At 42.4% G+C, this 17747-nt stretch overlaps 1 protein-coding gene across 7 annotated transcripts in view; it reads left to right on the top strand.

The window, feature by feature from the left end:
* The window catches only part of ADGRL3 (adhesion G protein-coupled receptor L3), a 558102-nt gene that overhangs the window by 352442 nt on the left and 187913 nt on the right, over window positions 1-17747 (top strand). The gene's annotated exons all lie outside the window — the stretch shown is intronic.

Raw genomic sequence — 17747 nt, 5'->3', positions numbered from 1 at the left:
TGAATTGCTGATGTATGGGAAATAACTACTTGAATACCAAAATATAGGTATCACTTCAATTGAAGGATTATGATAATTATATAATAAGAGATACTTTTATGATGTGAGATACAACACCCTGAGATATTGGCATCTGCCAAAGGTGTAAGTGGTAATTACCACGATAAATCTGAAGTGGTGCTCAGATACCCTCTTTGTGGCACACCTATTATAGTGGATATCATACTTACGTTATGTCTATTAATACCAGAGCCATGGTTTGATATTATTACAACAATAGTCCATGGTTAATGATAAATTGCTTTGCCGCATATGTATTATAGCATCCACAGTGGAGAGGAATTAATCAATAATAGTATTCCATTGTGTTTAAAGATTCCTCCCAACACAATATATGCTCTGTTATCAGTAGATATCGCACAACAACATATCAGTGGATCTGCTCCCCTTTCTTTTTAATTTACATGTGTGTCTTGTATTGATATCAACTTTTTAACTTTATATTTCACTGTATATTTTCCCTCATTGGGGATATTCGTATTAAGGTAATAATCATTAAAAGTAAAATTTTATCTCGTAATATACTTGACTTGTGCGCCCATTAGCATCAACCCCTTTTTCTCTTTCTAATAATTCAGGTTAATTGGCTGCCAACAAAATTACCCCTAGTGTGTATGTGTGAGTGCATGTGATAGGGAATATACAGTAGATTGTAAGCTCCACTGGGGCAGGGACTGATGTGAATGGCCAAATATTCTCTGTAAAAAAGCGCTGCGGAATATGTGTGCACTATATAAATAACTGGTAATAAATAAATTATAAATAATAACCATCGTGACCATATATATACTCTTACAAATGTAGCAAGAGGTTTCTGACACCTCCTTGTGCATTTGCATTAAGATGTACAGATTGCAAAGATGCTTGTGTGCGGCTCTGCAATTCCGTCCATATCTGAATCAAGCCCTTAGACCAGATTATCAGGAACATTTCAGATGTTTGATACATCTTTCTTCAAGGATACAAATAAAACAGAAAACTTACCTTTATGAAGCATTTACCAATGTGCTGAAAAAGTTATTTTCTGTTGACTTGGTGACGGGAGTGTTTTTTCACACCAGCATGAATGGCCTAGCGCTGGGATGACGGATGACATCATTATGCCCCGTTTTTAAGAAGTCAGGTGGGTCCAACTTGCTGTTTTACTTGTATCCTTGAAAAAAGATGTATTAAACAACTGAAACGTTTATGATAATCTGGACTAAGAACCTGATTCAGACCCGCTCGCTAAGGCGCGAGCGCTTGCTCTGAGTGATTTTTCGCCCATCTGCACATGTGTATAATTTGCAGTGCGCGTGCACAAGCCATTCGTTGCGATCTGATTTTGGTTGCTTGTAAGCCACTATCAGGTCGCTGCTTTGAGTGACAGATAGCGCCGTTTGTGGGTGGTAACAGGGGAAGGTGCTTGTGAAGGGGGGAGTGGATGTGCAAATGCAGGCGTGTCAGGCCGCCAAAACGCTGTTTAAAGGGCGTGCATAATTAGCAAAGTAGCGTCATTGTACACGTCACCTGCATGTATTCAGCCAGCACTGATCGCTGTGCTTGTGGCAGGTTAAGGCAACCCCAGGGACTGCGGGCAGCTCCTATGGCTCTCGATGGTCACGATTAATCCTACATTTCCCGGAGATGACGTGTGTTGCGAGTGGCAAGGGAGCGTCTTTAGACACTTGCGGGCACACTTTGCCATAGCTCGCTAAAACATAGTGGGCGTCCTTACATGACGCAGTGCAAGCACTTCATTTAAATATCCGGCCTCTTTTTGCAAGCGAGCGACCGCAACTTGCGAGCGGGTCTGAATGAGCTCCTAAGTCTGCTATATTTTAAAACCCGGGGAGTGCTGCCTATCTGTGAGACAGTCTCTCTCTCTTTGTTATTATTATCATAATTTATTTATATGGTGCCACAAGTGTTCCGCAGCGCCTTACAAAGTACATAAACAAATAGGTTGACCAGTAACTTACAGTACAATGTGTCGCCCCTGTCTGTCTGCCCTTCCCCTTTAGAATGTAAGCTCTCACGAGCAGGGCCCTCATCCTCACGTGCTTCTCCTCCCCCTACTTATAGTATAATTTACTCCTAACTCCCTACAATGGCACCTACCACCTGGTTGCTCATGTCCTGCTGCTTGTGTTTTGCAGCTGAGTTTATAACCTTGTCCTTGTCCTGCATTGTTTTGTATTACTATTAACTGTTTTTCTTGTGTGCTCATTTATGTACTGTGTAAGGCGCTGCGGAACCTTTGTGGCGCCATATAAATAAAGGATAATAATAATAATAATAATACAATACAGAATGAGGACAAGGATAATATACATTGCTACATTAGGTACCATAACACCCAGATAAGCAACAGAGCAAAGCAGCCAAGTGTTAGGAGCCATAGGCCCGTATTCAATTAGCGGCGAAAAGCCGCTATTTGCAAAAACGTTTCGCCGGTGATGTCATTTCACCCGTATTCAATTTTTGTGACTTTTTGCCGATGCGAAAACGCAATGCAATGTACCCAGCAGAAAAGGTTAGCTGGCGGAAAAAAGTGCAGAATTGCGTTTTTTGGGTGCAAAGGTGGGGAAACCACCCTGCACCCTTAGGACAGGTCCTCAAAGGTAGACAGCATCAAAAAATTCCAAAAAAGATTTAAAGAACACCCCAAAAAATGACTTTGAAAAAGGGGGTGAAAAAGTTCAAAGTTGGGGTACAAACTTAAAAACTAGCGAAATAGACTTGGGGGGGGTCTGCAAGTATGGGGGACGTGTATTTTTGATTGCAGGTTCTTGTTGAAGGTGCGTTTTTAATGCTCTTTAAGACCTCACTTTAACAATTTTTAACACTTTAACTAATTTGCTGGGACTATTCATTTGTCCCAAAAAAACTGCAAAATGTTATTCTTCACCACTTGTGCAAAGACGCAAAATAGCACGAATTGAGAGCATTTAAGCACCCCAAATACCTCTGGCAGGGCTAACCGGGGGTATCCATAGTGATCCCCCATGTCCGTGCATCTTTTGGGTGTGTCAGGCTGATTTCTCCATATCCGACAGCACTTTTCGTCTGTTTAAGTTTCGCCGGGATGCGTTTTCGTGTCCTTTGGAATTGTATACGGGGATAAGCGGGGACGTAACATAAGCTACGTGGCTTAGTTTACGGAGGACGTCAGAAGCTGGTTTCCTGCTGGACATCCGTGCGGCAGTGTGATACTGTCAGCCCCATGGTGGACGCTGTATGTCGTGGAGACGCCGGCGAATCGTGGAGTTTATATGCTGATTATTCTGCTCTGAAATGTATGTGAGCTTTGTTCATTAAGTAAAGTGCTTTTAAAAATTACTTATACAGTCAGGTGCATAAATATTGGGACATTGACAGAATTTTCATATTTTTGCCTCTATTCACCACTACAATGGCTTTGAAATGAAACAAACAAGATGTGCTTTAACTGCAGACCTTCATATTTAATTTGAAGGTAATTACATCCAAATCAGGTGAACGGTGTAGGAATTACAATGGTTTCTATATGTGCCTCCCACTTTTTAAGGGGCCAAAAGTAATGGGACTATCAACTCAAAAGCTATTTCATGGACAGGTGTGGGCTATTTCCTCGCTATTTCATTATCAATTAAGCAGGTAAAAGGTCTAAAGGTGATTCTAGGTGTGACACTTGCATTTGGAATCAGTTGCTGTCGACTCTCAATATGAGATCCAAAGAGCTGTCACTATCAGTGAAGCAAGCCATCATTAGGCTGAAAAATCAAAACAAACCCATCAGAGAGATAGCAAAAACATTAGGTGTGGCCAAATCAACTGTTTGGAGAGCTCAGCAACACCAAAAAATCCGGAAGACCACAGAAAACAACTGTGGTGGATGACAGAAGAATTATTTCCCTGGTGAAGAAAAACCCCTTCACAACAGTTGGCCAAATCAAAAACACTCTCCAGGAGGTAGGTGTATATGTGTCAAAGTCAACAATCAAGAGAAGACTTCACAAGAGTGAATATAGAGGGTTCACCACAAGATGTAAACCATTATTGAGCCACAAAAACAGGAAGACCAGATTAGAGTTTGCCAAACAACATCTAAAAAAGCCATTACAGTTCTGAAACAGCATCCTATGGACAGATGAAACAAAGATCAACTTGTACCAGAGTGATGGGAAGCTAAGAGTATGGAGAAGGAAAGGAACTGCTCATGATCCAAAACATACCACCTCATCAGTGAAGCATGACATGGCATGGGCATGTATGGCTGCCAATTGAACTGGTTCCCTTGTATTTATTGTTGATGTGACTGCTGACAAAAGCAGCAGAATGAATTCTGAAGTGTAAGGCAATATTAGGCAATATTTCAGGCAATATTATATGCTCATATTTAGTCCAATGCTTCAGAACTCATTGGACGCGCTTCACAGTGCAGATGGACAATGACCCGAAGCATACTACTAATAGCAACCAAAGAGTTTTTTAAGGCTAAAAAGTGGAATGTTATGCAATGGCCAAGTCAGTCCCCTGACCTGAATCCAATTGAGCATGCATTTCACTTGATGAAGACAAAACTGAAGGAAAATGCCTCAAGAACAAGCAGGAACTGAAGACATTTGCAGTAGAGGCCTGGCAGAGCATCACCAGGGATGAAACCCAATGTCTGGTGATGTCTATGCGTTCCAGACTTCAGGCTGTTATTGCCTGCATAGGATTTGCATCAAAGTATTAAAAAGTGAAAGTTAGATTTAGGATTGTTTAGTTTGTCCCATTACTTTTGGCCCCTTAAAAAGTGGGAGGCACATATAGAAACCGTTGTAATTCCTACACCGTTCACATGATTTGGATGTAATTACCCTCAAATTAAATCTGAAAGTCTGCAGTTAAAGCACATCTTGTTTGTTTCATTTCAAAGCCATTGTGGTGGTGAATACAGGCCAAAATATGAAAATTCTGTCAATGTCCCAATATTTATGCACCTAACTGTATGTGCTCTCTCCTTTTCCTTTACATAAACTGAATTTGTTGCTCGCGGTTACGGATATGCTGGGTGAAGCTGCACTAAATCTAGGATTAATCTTATTTGGGACTGGACTACAGTATTGGAAAGCAATGGACATTTGTGTATGAACAAATATCCTCTCTCTCTCTCTCTCTCTCGCTCACTCTCTCTCTCTCTCTCTCTATATATATATATAAAATCAGAGTGCATAATAAACCCACTACTGAACTATGCCATTGGCATTCAGCAAGGAGCAGCTACAAATGTTAAGCAACTGCTATGGAAACCAAGTCAAGGAAGCAGACTTACTGAATCTGCACAGTATGGTTAAAACTTATATGGTTTTCTTAAGGAGCAGGGAAGAAGAATATACATCACCAACCTAGTTCTGACTGACTCAGTGGCGTAACTATACATTTTTCTCCCCCTGCCAAAAAAGTTTCTGGTGCCCCTCACATATCTCTCCATGGCAGTTTGGTAAAACTAATACAGGGCCGTTTTTAGGCAATTTGACTCACAGTGTGAACAGTTAAAAATTCTCACCTTATAGTGATGACCTAGCACATTATGCTACACAATATGCCAAACACTGTAATGCCCCTTACACATTATGCCACACCTTAATGCCCCTTACACATTATGCCACACACCATAATGCCCCTTACATATTATGCCACACACCGTAATGCCCCTTACACATTATGCCACAAACTGTAATGCCCATTACACATTATGGCACACACCATAATGCCCATTACACATTAATCCACACACCGTAATGCCCATTACACATTATGCTACATACCATAATGCCCATTACACATTATGCCACACACCATAATTCCCATTACACATTATACCACACACTGTAATGTCCATTACATATTATGCCACATGCTGTACAGTTATGCCCCTGACACCATTTTATGCCCCACAATAAGGGCAATAATTACTTTTAAATGACCTGCTCGTTGTCAAGGGTCTCTTGCTCATTGTCAGGGGTTTTATGCTCTGGGTTCCATACTCGTTCCAGGGGTTTCATGCTATGGATTTCCATGCTCGTTGTCAGAGGTTACTTGCTCGTTGCCAGGCGTTTCATGCTTGTTGTCAGGGGTCTCATGCTCATTGTTTTAGGTGTTTCATGGCAGAAGATGCAGCTTTCTGCATCTTCTTCCGGCAGCACCAGCATTCCCGGTGCTTCCCTGACAGATGCTAGAGGTCAAGTAGGACCGCCCGGTACTTCTACCTGCCCCAGGGCCGTGTGCTGTGTCCCCTGTCCGGCACTCCTCACTGCCCCAATGCACCACTACCGCCCTGGACCTTCCCCCTGCCCCAGTGCCGTTTCCCCTGCCCTGCCAGCACCCCCCCCCCGCCCCAGTGCGCCGCATCCCCTGTCACCCGGTCACCCTTAATGTGTCCTTGTTACCATGGACACGGATGCCAGATGTGATGCTGAGCACTGATGTCACATGTTCTTCACATCTGAGGCTCCATGTCCACCGGCAATAAGGACACGTTCGTGAGGGTTCCAGTACAAGGTGCATTGGGGCAGGGGGAGGTGCTGGGCAGGGGATGCGGCACCTCCCACAGGGGATGGGGGGACATTGTCCATTACAGTGCAGTGGCGGTGTCAGACTGGAGGGCAAAGGTCCCTCCCCCTGTATAAAAGCACAGGCGCACTGTTAAGCCGGGAACAGTCGCCTGAACTGATTAAAGAGAGTAGACCTGCGTCCACTCTCTGTGTTGGAGACTGAAAGTGGGTCCAGTATCTGTGGAGCTGTATAAAAAATATATTCTATGTAGCCTGCAAGTGGGGACAGTTTCTGAGGGCTGTTTAAAAAATGTATTCTATGGTGCCAGCATGTGGGGACAGTGGGCCTTTTGCGAGCGGTCAGGTGATGGTTGCGATGTGGTAGGGTCTCGTCTGTCGCAAGCCCCAGAGAGCTTCCTGCTCTAACAGAGCAGGAAGCTCTCCACTGACATCACTGGTGATGTCAGTGGTGCCTCCCACAAACGTCAGGCGTTCCTTCGGGAACGCCTCCGTTTGTTTAGCCACCCCCCCCCCCCTCCCTGCCTACAAAACAGGGCGAGCTGTCGATCAACATCGACAGCTGCCCCTTTTGTAGTGAGCCCTGGAGCTAGAGAAATTCTCTCTCGCTTCGGGGCTTGCGTATGCGAATGGCGCGCGCCACGCATGCACAGTACCCCACCATCGACCCGCTTGCGAGCGTTATCTGCTCGCGAGCAGGTCTGAATCAGGCCCAATATCTGTTGAGCTGCTTAAGGAATCGCATGAAGCAGAGCACACTAAATAACCTGATGCTGATTTCACAAGAGGGACCAGATCCTACAGACTTTGATTACGAAAAATCTGCAGACGACTGGGCCTCTAAGAAGAAGAGGAAAATTAATATATAAATTGTTATTTCAAGTTTAAATAATTATAAGGACAGGATTTAAAACATTTTATTAGTGCAAAGGCCCCCACACGGCTGGAGAACACTGGGGAGAACACTGGAAACTGATAGTAAAAGTGGGTATGTATTATTTTTCTAAATGGATAAAACAAGTGTGAGTCATATTAGCAATCAGTAATATAAAAATAAAATATGGAAAAAAATGCTAATTAGTACAAACAGAGATAGGCACTTATATATTTAATAATATATTGTTGAATGTACCAAGTTTAAAAGTTTAGCTTAGCTACAAGTTTGCACTCATTTTTGGAGAAGGATCCTTAGGATCCCTCTCTGGCATACTTACCGACTTTTAAACTCTCATCTCCAGTAGAAGCCCGGAGAGGAGATACAGCACACCACTTTAGGTGGTGAAGTTGTCCCCGAATAAATAAAAATAGCATGAATTGCAGGTCTGTTGGTATAATGATATTTGCATTGTTTTAGCCCCGCCTCCATATGGACCGCCAATTCCCAGTATTATCTCCCCATCATTGCCATTTCACTAGGAAGTAGTTGGGATCTGGGAGATCTGGCCACTGTTCTTGGGGTGCTGGGGAATTCCTGAAAAATCAGGAGTCTCCCACACCTTCCGAGAGAGCAGGCAAGTATGTCTGTTTCCAATTGTAAACATTCTACGCTCTATAAGTAACTATTAATAATATTATTCTAACACTGCCCAAGCATAGCCAAAAGGTCACACATACTCTGTGTCATAATACAGTCGCCATCCAGGAAGGAGTATGGAGGATGCGGAGAGGGATCAGAAGATCATTTTACAGTGACAATGCATTTATAGGGTTACAGCAGCTAATGCCATCTGAAGACGATGTTAGCTTCCAGGACCAAGCTTTGAAAACCTATGCTTAGTACTTTGCAAATTGCTCCAGATGCAGACTCCATTGTGACTAATCCTGTATCTTGCCTTAGTTTGTCTAATATCTCTGATATATCCTGTGCATAGGTGCATGCCGTGGGGGTTTCCTGAGTACCTAGTACTCCCCCCAGGCCCCCCGCCCGGCCCGCCAGTCGATCCATTGCCGCAGTTGACTGATATATTTCTTTTATGTGAGACGGAAGGTGCTCCGAATGAGTATCAGCAGCTCCTTATATCCATAGCGATGGCTTAATCTGGGGAGCTCTGAAATGGTAGCTGTATCAGTGTGCTAGGGGAATCTTTAATAAATGATGACAGGAGCCTGGTTTATTTGCTGTGGTGCATGTGTGTGTGTGTGGGGCGGGGGTTAATAAATAATGTCAGCAGTCTGTGTTTATGTGCTGTGGTGCATGTGTGTGTGTGTGGGGCGGGGGTTAATAAATAATGTCAGCAGTCTGTGTTTATGTGCTGTGGTGCATGTGTGTGTGTGTGGGGCGGGGGTTAATAAATAATGTCAGCAGTCTGTGTTTATGTGCTGTGGTGCATGTGTGTGTGTGTGGGGCGGGGTGCATGTGTGTGTGTGTGGGGCGGGGGTTAATAAATAATGTCAGCAGTCTGTGTTTATGTGCTGTGGTGCATGTGTGTGTGTGTGGGGCGGGGGTTAATAAATAATGTCAGCAGTCTGTGTTTATGTGCTGTGGTGCATGTGTGTGTGGAGAGGAGTAATAAATCATGGCAGCAGCATGTGTTTATTTGTTGTAGTGCATGTGTTGGGGGGGTTAATAAATGATGGCAGCAGCATGTGTTTATTTGCTGTGGTGCATGTGTGTGTGTGTTTGGCTGGAAGGGGGGCTCAATAGATGATGTCAGCAGTCTCTGATTATGTGCTGCGGTGCTTGTGTGCGTGTGTGTGTAGGGGAGGTTTAACAAATTATGGCAGCAGCCTGTGTTTACTGTGGTGTGTGTCTGGGGGGTGGGTTAATAAATAATGGCAGCAGACCTTGTTTATTTGCTTGGTGCATGTGGGGGTCTTTGACAAATGATGATGGCAGCTGGGTTGTATGTGGTGAATGTTGTAGAGGGGAATCAGCTGCTGCAGCATATTAGATAAAAAAATAGTCTTGGTGCAAATAGTGCGTTGGTATCAGTAATCTATGTGTGGATCATAAAAGGGTATAAACAATGTAATAAAAATCTATTTTTTTTTTCAGACTATTTAAAAAGAGATACATATGTATAAATTCAATCAAAACACGCAATGCTACACATATAAAAAGGACACACTTGTTATGATGCTACAATGTTATATTGTTTCAATGTACTGTGAATAGCATACAAAATGAGTTCCGATAGCAGAACTAATGTTAACAGCTCTTTAAAAGGAAGCAAGATAACTTGTTCAATGCTTGTCACCTTAAAATTTCCCAAGTTTAGGTACCCCAGGATAATATGCATATAGGGCTTGATTCATTACGGATCGCAAATATGATTGCAGTAGTGATTACACACGCAGTCTCACTGCGATAGTATGCTAATCAATTGCGATCGCTATGCCATTGCAGCACAACCTAAGGACGCCCACTTTACCTTTTGGTGCATACACACGGTCGGATTTTTCTTCAGATCTGAACGATAACGATTTAAAAAATCGTTCAATTGTTCATATCTGAAGGAAAATCTGACATATCTGACATGCCTGAACGATGGACGATGAACAATGTGTGTTCCCGATGGTCAGATAACGATATCTGACTTCTGATGTGTTTGCAGTCAGACTTGGACGATTCCATTCATTTTAATGCAGTCAAAAATCGTTCAATCGTTCAAATCGTTCAAATCTTTGGTAAAATCGCTCAAATCGTTCATCTGACAGATCTGACAAATCTGACCGTGTGTATGCTCCATTACACACATCCGTAATGTTTAGTAAGGCTGCGAAACCATCTGTAACATCGAGTACCATTGTAGCCTCACGCACACTTGCACAAGCTCTGACCTTACTCAGGAATTGCTAACTTCATCACACGCTGTGAGTACTCAGGCTGCATAGGGCATCGCAGTGGCTAATTTATGCACGTCCCTGTAACGGTGTTCAAACGCCCTCGCACTCCTGTGTTTCGCCGACCACCACCCTGCCACCACCCACAATTGGCACTTCCTGTCAATCACTCTGTGATGGGTCTGCGTAGTCTCTGTGATCGCAGTCCCGATTGCGGTGGCCGGCTCGTATATGTGCACTGCGATGCATGCGCAGTATGCAATAATCGCCCAATTGCGTGTGTAATCGCAGTTGCGATCGGTAGTGAATCTCTGTACAGAATAAAAAGATTTGAGATAACAGTATAGCACTGTCTAGTTCCTTTAGCTTACCGGTAAACCTGCCCATGTGACGTTAGTCCCTTCTTCTAACCTCTCGGTGGTCCGGGTATGTGAGTACTGCTCCTTCCATTAGGGTGATCCAAGCGAGTAATTCACTGGTTGGTGTGTGGATCGACGCTATCCTTCTGCCCCGTGCATGGTTCCATCTGTGTCTTTGGCGGCCGTTTGTTTCTCACTTCCGGGATACGAGCATTGAGCTTCACTCCTGGCAGTTGCTATGCCAACTCGATTTCCCACGTTTTGTGGGCTTCATCAGGGCTATCTGCAGCATATTAATAAGCAATAAATGATTGGGCTGTGTTCAGTCCTGTAGCATCCTGGTGTGTAATCAAAAGTCAGGAAAATGTAAATCAAAATCAATGAGTAATGACTGATAACTTGTGAACCTGCTGAGCCTGTAGATATATCCAGCCTGTTTCTTTGCACAATTAGCGTACTGTGAAAACCATTTGTTGATGCAGCATTAGAGCAGATATTTGCTCTTTTCAAAATACAGTTATACAGATCCAAATGGCAAGTGACACTTGGGGGTAAATTTACTAAAGTGAGAGTTTTTAGAAGTGAGTTTTAAAGGTGATGTTGCCAATAGCAACCAATCAGATTTTACTTAACATTTAACTAGCACCTTCTAGAAGATAATAGCTAGAATCTGATTGGTTGCTATGGGCAATATCACTTTTAAAACTCACTTCTAAAAACTCACTTTAGTAAATTTATCCCTTGGTGTGATACCTGTACTGCAATTTGGCAACTTTTTCCAGCTTTTTCCTTTACTTTTGTGTTTTTGTTCAGAATTAGAGTATTAGGCAGTTAGGATGAATTTTTTTTTGGTTGCAAAGAAATGAGTATAAAGTCACAGCAGGTTAAATAAGACATGCACAATAAGGCATTGTGCATGTCACTCATATCTGACCTATCTTTTGTCTGTTTAACTAGCATTCTGTACTTTTACATCAACTTTGCTACTTTTTCCTTCATTGTGCTAGTTTTTACGTAATTATGCGTCTTAGTTTGCTTATAGTGTACTAGGCACTTAGGATTAGTGTTTTGGCATGGCTAAAAATTATAGCAAAGTACATGGCGCCCTAAAAATAGCTTTTGGTGCAATTTGAGGATAGCAGTGTATGTGGACAAATATGTATCTTCCTGCTTAATGGGCTTTGTGTAACTGCAAATGCAGACATTTAACAGAAAATTAAATCTTTACCCCTTTATTATAAAAATTATTTAAAATGATAAAGAGATTGCTTAACACAGATACTAATTCTGTCCTGCGCATGCTTGGTTCTGTCAGTCGGAGCCTGGTAGGAGAAGCGGAGGACACAGGTCCTGATTCATTACGCATTGCTATTGTAATCGCAGCTGAGATTACACACACCGGTCTATTATAAAGACACCCAAAGCCAGCATAGAGATGCCCACTACCGCTTTCGCACATCTATAATACTTAGCAATCCAGCGTATACCTCAGGAGCATAAAGTAACATAAGCCATTTGCAGTGGCTAATTTTTGCACACCCAAGTAATGGCGTTCAAATGAACAGGCATGCCTGCATTTCTCCGACCACCCCCCTGTCACCACCCCCAAACGCTGAACTGACACCACTCACTCTGCGATTGCTTTGTATCTAAGTAGGTGAACATCGTGTGGTGCATGTTCCCATGGAGTTGTCAGCCGCATTGTCAAGTCAACCTGATGATGCGGCTGACGACCCCATGCAGCGTGATGTGACAAGGGGCGACATATCGGGCACCAGCGGCCCGGTATGTCGGCCTGTCGACGGGGAAGGGGGGGCGCTGGTCGCATCACTGGGTGCACACGTCATTAAGTGAGTACCCAGCTGAAGGGAGAAATCAAAATGATTCTGAAAATATGGGGGAAAATTATTATTAATATATAATAAAGGTGGCACAGATTATATAGCTACATATACTATTGAAGACCTTACATTTATTATGCTGTTGGCAACACATTGAGGGCTCAATCCAATTAGGTGCGAAGGGGTGAATTGCTGTTGTAACCGCATAAAAACACCGGCAACGGCCCGGCAATTCACCCCCCTCATGGCCCGATCCCATCAGGACTCACACAATTTTGTACACAAAATAAGTAGATATACACTGCGCTCAGCTTAAATGATGCATGTCCAGAGTGAAAAAAATTCCAATAAACAAACTTTACTTGAACATGAAAAAGCCTCTGAATATGTACATACACATGCAAATGACATAAATTAGAAACTATTGTACACAGTACATATGAAGTATTTAGTGTTCACTCTAGCTCCGGCGGCAGGCAGTGCGCCGGAGCTATAGAGGGCAACCTTGTGCGCGCACCCGAAGAGGGGGCGTGGTCGTGAAAAGGGGGCGTGTCTATAAGACGCGTCCCCTTTTCGTCATACTTGGGGGCGTGCCCGGCGCTTACGGACATGCCGGGCAGCCCCCAAGCGCTGCAGAAAGGGAGAATAGATGCCGGGCGCATGCGCCTTTTCTCTGGCGGTGACCGGGTCACCGCATGTTTGTCCAACCGCGGGACACTGCGTCCCGCGGGTGAGAACGGCACCCGCAGGCTGTGAGGGCAGGGCGCTTTTTGCCCTCCTCCTGGAGGGCAGGGTGCTTTTTGCCCTCCAGAAGGAGGGCAGGGCGCCGCGCCCCGCTAAAACAGCCTAGCGGGAACGCTAAGTATTTATCTCTCTGATATAAGACTAAAGCCTATGTCAGTTTAATTGAGACTTGTGCCTATGAATTGACTGACAGATTTGGTTTCCTATGACAACAGGGACAGAACAACCAATCACATTGAATCAATTAATGCAGCACCTATCAGCAAAGAGAGCTCCCCTTTATAAACCAACAAAGAAGTATACAGGAATCCGTGAAGGGGTACTCACCAATCAGGAACACAAGTTTATAGATAATCAACATCCAATCATTCCAGTCTTTTATTATTTACCTAAAGTCCACAAAAATCCACTTAAACCCCCAGGAAGACCCATAATATCTGGCATAGGATCCCTTACTTCAAATCTTTCAGAATTCTTGGACACATTACTACAACCCTATGTCACTAAGCAAACTGCATATTTAAGAGACACAACACACATTCTCAACATCCTGCAAGATGTTCAGTGGGATAACCAACTATGGTTAGTAACTACAGACATTACATCTCTATATTCCATTATAGATCATGGACAAGTGATCAATAGCATCAAATACCACTTGGAAAAGACAATTCAACAACAGAAACACAGCGCCAAATCATCCTTAACAGCATTCATTTTATTCTTAAACATAATTATGTTTGGTTTAATGACCAATTCTACATCCAAACCAAGGGCACCACTATGGGTATGGGATTTGCCCCAAGCTATGCCAACCTCTTTATGAGTTGGTGGGAGGACCATAATATCTGGTGTAACCATAAGCTTGGGGTAAATCTCGTACTCTGGAAAAGTTATATTGATGATGTGCTCTTCATTTGGTGAGGAGATGAAAGTACAACGCCAATTTCAGTAAAAAAACAGGTTGAATTGTTAGATCTGAACATATTTGTAGAAGATAACGTAATACACACAAACACATTTAAGAAGATAGTAGATGTCAACAGCTATATCCTGTCTACCTGCTGGCATCACCTAAACTGGCTTAAAATAATCCCTAAAGGACAGTTCCTCAGACTGAGGAGAAACTGCTCAAAATTAGAAGACTTCAAAACACAAGGAAAAGATTTAACCACACAATTTATAGAGAAAAAATATGACAGGGCGCATCAGTGGAGCAAGCACTTAAAGAGGCAGAGTGTAGAGCAAGAGACAACCTTTAGGTTACAAAGGAAGAGAAAAAGGTAGAGACAGACAAGAGCTTCAATTCATAAAACAGTACTCTAGCAAAAGAATTACAACACATTTTGAAGAAAAGATGGCCTGTCTTACTAGAAGATGAATCACTAGCAGGATGTATACCATCTAGATCTGCAGTAGCATATAGAAAAGCACCAGATTTGAGGCAGAAGATAGTTCACAATCATATCCCTCCCAAACCACTGAAACAAACCACTATTGACAATAACACACCAAATAATGTTTTTTTCTATTGTGGCACCAATGCCAATATTAGAAGCACCAAACCTACTATTATGTTCAAATCCAGCAATACTGGGAAAACATACAATATAAAAAATAGGTTGACGTGTAACAGCAAAGGGGTAATCTACATGCTAGAGTGCGAATGCCATAAACAATATATAGGCAGAACTATCAGACCATTGAAAGCTTGTATGAGCGAACACATTAGACACATAAAAAGATGAGTAGAAGAACACAACCTCTCTCAACATTTCAAGACACACCACAACAGTGACCCTAGTTCACTTAGATTTGTAGGTATAGAGGAAGTGGCACCGAATTGGAGGGGGGGAGATTTCAATCACAAAATAAATACAGCAGAACTTAAGTGGATGTATGAATTGAAAACATTTGCTCCACGAGGACATAATCTGGACAATGAAGTAAAAGCCATAATCTGCAAGAAATAAACACATGTAATTAAATAACATAGACATTGAACACATTTGTCCAGTAAAAATGCCCTCCTTCTTCACAATATTGTGGTCATCACTGATTATTGACCCCAATGTATAAATTATAATTTATTATTCAAAGAACATTCAGGTTTCACCTGAACATATGTCAGCATGTTCTATTATATATTTATTTATTTATTAATTTTTTCTAAATTTCAATTTATGTCCTATATATCACATTTCATATGAAGTATTTATCTCTCTGATATAAGACTAAAGCCAGTCAGTCTAAATGAGACTTGTGCCTACGAATTGACTGACAGGTTTGGTTTCCTATGACAACATAGGGATAGAACAACCAATCACATTGAATAAATTAATGCAGCACCTATCAGCAAAGAGAGTTCCCCTTTATAAACCAAAAAAGAAGTATACAGGACTATACACTAGTCCCAGAAGAAGGCTTTTCAAAAGCTGAAACGCATTGGGGAACATTCCAAACCATTGTGACATTGGCTCCAGGAGACCTGCACCTTTTACATCATCCACAGCACAGAAACATTACAGCCGCAACCACGTGATCGTAGCCAGAAGTCATGGTCAGAAGCAGACTCCAGGAAGACGCACGCCGGCGAGGAGAAAGGAACGGTGAGCTGACGGATCCAAGGTGGTAAGTGAACCTCGTACCGGAGGGGGCGCGCGGCGTCTGGATCGGCAAGCCACAACTGCACACCCCCACCGCAGACAGCAGATCTCCACCTTGGTGCAGGAGCGGATGATCATCTGGTGAATCAGACATACGGCCATTACCTGCAATCGGTGGAAGAACTCAGTCCCTGAGAGTCCACCTCCTGTCAGCAGGCACACCGCACTCCTTACTCCGGGAAGGTATACCAGACTACAACTACACCATCACATCTTGATAGCTATCGAGATTAGCGGGAAACCGCAATCTCATCTCATCTTCTGGTGACAATATTGACTCTAAAGGAATACACAAATGTACTCCTTACCCCCAGACAATCAGCCTGTGTTTATCAGCATTAATCTATTTATTTTGTTTTATTTTGTGTTATGTTAATCAATCAAGAGTTTTGATCCTGACTCACATATATTATTATTATTATTATTATATGGCATACGTGCATGCAGGTCAAACAACTGTATACAATAGTTTCTAATGTATATGTCATTTGCATGTGTGTGTACATATTCAGAGGCTTTTTCATGTTCAAGTAAAGTTTGTTTATTGGAATTTTTTTCACTCTGGACATGCATCATTTAAGATGAGCGCAGTGTATATCTACTTATTTTGAATTTATGTTGATAGAGTCAGCTATCATACACAGCAGCTCGCCAATCCCACGTGCCATCATCTATACTCAGTGCGCTGATATTTTCTAATAATTTTGTACACAACCCTATGTGGCTGCGCACAGAAATGTGTGAGTCCAGAGGCACCGTAAAGGCGGCATACAGCTGCACTTACTTGCGGATGCGAGTAACTTGCACCTTATTGGATCAAGCCCTTTATATTTAAAAACCACATTTTATCGCTATTTTATTACTATATTAATAAGAGGGCACAAATTAATATTTTAATGAAAGGGTAACACTATTTTAATAAAATGCAGCACCAATTATTGAAAAAATAATACTAATAATAATAATTTGGGATGACCACGCCCCTCCAATGATGGCTATGCCTACCTAATTTTTGGTCACACCCTTAAGCGGGCTCATGCTATTGCATTCCCCTGTGGGCCCTCCATGCCCCAGCCCGACACTGGGTAGGGGTTAGGGTTAGTGGTAGTATACTTATCTACCACTGTCGGGATGCTGCTGTCGGTATTCTGACTCATACCCAAACCATTTTCTTATGCCACATGATAATAGCACATACATTTATATACAGTCTATCTAAATGAGAGCAAACTCACCTGGTTAGCTCTCAATTTAGAAATATATACTGTAAATGTATAAGCTATTATCATGTAGCAAAGCATAAATGTATGACCCATTAGCATTAGGACCACTAAAATGCAGAGACGCTATGTAATGGCTTTATACTGAGACCTCTTCAATTACTATTATTATATAGGATACAAATCGTATTGGCCTATGTGCAGAGTGCTGGGGAATTTGTTTTTGTCTGCTTTTTCTTATGTATGTTTTTTTTTTCCGGAAATCAACCATATGGAAACCCCCCTATAAAAATCCTGCCTTTGCCCCTGCTGTGCCTGGCATTTGTTAAATTGTGATTTTGTAGGGAATTTACTTTAATATATTTTCTGTGTTTTTTTTTGAGGAAGCATTCATGCAGCAGAATTATTTTCTATAGTTACAGTAATGCAGATGTGGTTGTTGTTAGAGCATAGATACACACAAAACATAGTTGTTTGGGTTCTGAACATGCTCAAATGGATAGATTGATTCTCAAGTTTCACTCTGATTCTTCTTCTCACATTCGCTTACCAA

The sequence above is a fragment of the Taudactylus pleione genome, unplaced genomic scaffold (genome assembly GCF_031769625.1).
Source record: "Taudactylus pleione unplaced genomic scaffold, aTauple2 ptg000347l, whole genome shotgun sequence".
Lineage (NCBI taxonomy): Eukaryota > Metazoa > Chordata > Amphibia > Anura > Myobatrachidae > Taudactylus > Taudactylus pleione.
The sequence above is the reverse complement of the archived record's forward strand: the minus strand, read 5'-3'. Positions and strand labels throughout refer to the sequence as shown.